We start from the raw sequence: 2,185 nt of genomic DNA on the forward strand, positions 1-2,185 counted from the left end.
TGCCTAAGATTATGCTTTGTTGTCCAAGTTTGAATGGAAAAACTCAAAAGAAGTGGAGTACAATCTGATGTTGATTGTGAGATACAGGGCCGATCTAGAGATTTTAAAGGCCTTGTACAACTGAGTAAAATATAGGCCCAAAATTGTTGAAGATGAAAGGGTTGTATGCTAATTTCATTTAATTTGTTTAACCCATATTATTTCATATTTGATGTAACGATCCAACGGTTCATATGATGTTTCAATAAAGGAGTTGTTGACACCACCAATAGTTTCTCTGAAAAATCTTAAGCATATGAAATTACTAATTAACCTCTAGAAGTTATACTTTTTCATTTTGATTGCAATATACATAAGTTCAAGTGCCATTCAAAATACTACACATAAAGACTTGGTTCTATTTAAAACCTTTTAAAATATTAAAATTACAACTGTAATAATAAAATAAAAAACTTGTTTCTAAGACATTCAGATACTACAAATCTTTTGATTCTAAGACCTTTAAAAAACCTGTAAAAATTCAGATGGAATACTATATCAAAAAGATAATGACTTATATTATCATATACGAATCAAAAGAAAGAAAAAATAAAATTTTCTGTACCTTACGGTTTTTCGTAAACTCAAGACGAATTGGAGCTTTTGGAATATGTTTTGCTTCTGATTTTCAAAAACTTAGAATGTTAGATCTAATAGGAAATTACGGCTTCTAATTTAGTGAAATGCATCTGATTCAAGTGAAGAAAGAAGTAAGACAAAAGAAACTCAAAGCTTCTGATTTTCGGAATCGAAACCACAAGAAAGTCAGAGTATATTTACAGTTCAATGTCTTTGATATAAGTGATAATACTTCTGATTTTGGAGAAGAAAGAGGTAAGAACAAAAACATCATAACCCAAATATGATTTTAAACAAAAAAATAGAATCGTTACGTACTTCTGTCGATGATTGTAGACCCTTCGATAGTAGGCATGCGTTGAAGAATCGAAGCGTGTTTTCCCCTCGATTTTTTGATTTCCTGCTTGTGTGCGTCGGCCTCTTCTTCTAGTTCCAGCAATATGTAAGCAGTAAAGTTAGCATAACACTAACAAAGGGAAAAAATTGGGCCCTTATGTCTTGGTGGGCCCTGTTCTTAAGCACCGGTTGAACTCCAATAGGGCCGGCCCTGGTGAGATACACTGGCATCGTTGGGTGTCGTACTTTTGTTGTTTCGCTAGTGATTTTGAACTGGTCCAACATTTTCTCTTATTTGTGTCATATTGCGGTGTTACACTCTATATGCTTATAATTCTTTATTTTTGTATTTCCTTATTGGAGTTTGACTATTTGACTCTTCTTGGTTAGACTATAACCAACAATTGAAGTCCATCTTTATTGTGAACTCAAATCTACTACTTTCCAAAATGCAAATATTGCATAGACGGCTTCTTTTTATAGCCCCAAAAGTTTTCTGCATAGATGCATGCAACTATAACCATGTACCTCTGTTTTCTTAATCCTGGTTTCAGAACTTCTTTTTATTTTACTATGGGCATAATTATATATGCTTTAATTTTGTGGTCCTTGCACTTTATTAATTATACAACCGCCAATAATCTCCTTGCAAGATTCTCTTCTTTTTAATTCCTTGTGTAGAAAGCAAAGGAGGCAAAGAGTATTTAAGACAATAATTTATTTATTCTTATTTTTATTTTTCTAATGGAAGGTTACCAAATATATTACTTGCCATAAGTCTTGTGAACTTTATGGTCTGCTGTTAGTGCACGTCCTCATTTTCCATGATACCTTTTCTTTTGACCTTCAAGCTAAGTTATTTACCTTTTCTTTTGGTTGATCCATTTAACTTTTAAATTTTATATAGTTGAAAAAAATTGAACATAGTTAAATAAGTTATAAATCCTGATAATTCTTTAAAGTTAAATGGAAAATAGATTTAGAAAAGCATAATTTACAAAATAAGGTTAGAGTTTTGTAATTGGGTTTTTTTTTCAATGGTGAATATTATATATAGAAAACTAACAAGAAACTAAAAAAATATAAATAATTACAAAGGCAAGGCTAATGTCAAAATCAACCATGATATCGAATATAATCAATTACAAAGACAAGATAAGTGTGCAAATTACAAAGAAAAAGAAAAAGGCCAAAATAGTACCCGTTTTAATCTTTTGGAGACCATAACTAT

The 2,185-nt window shown here is 30.9% G+C and overlaps 1 long non-coding RNA gene across 1 annotated transcript; it reads right to left on the reverse strand.

Annotated features, from left to right (window-relative positions):
• Nucleotides 1–300: 300 nt before the first annotated feature.
• Nucleotides 301–1,286, reverse strand: LOC145074596 (uncharacterized). The gene is made up of 3 exons (XR_013691927.1): nucleotides 937–1,286; nucleotides 605–660; nucleotides 301–510 (listed from the first exon to the last, which is right to left on the reverse strand). It is a non-coding gene; the product is annotated as an uncharacterized LOC145074596 (long non-coding RNA).
• Between the last annotated feature and the right edge of the window lie 899 nt (nucleotides 1,287–2,185).

Source organism: Lactuca serriola, chromosome 9, assembly GCF_051521515.1.
Source record: "Lactuca serriola cultivar US96UC23 chromosome 9, Lser_US96UC23_V15, whole genome shotgun sequence".
In the NCBI taxonomy this organism is placed as follows: domain Eukaryota; kingdom Viridiplantae; phylum Streptophyta; class Magnoliopsida; order Asterales; family Asteraceae; genus Lactuca; species Lactuca serriola.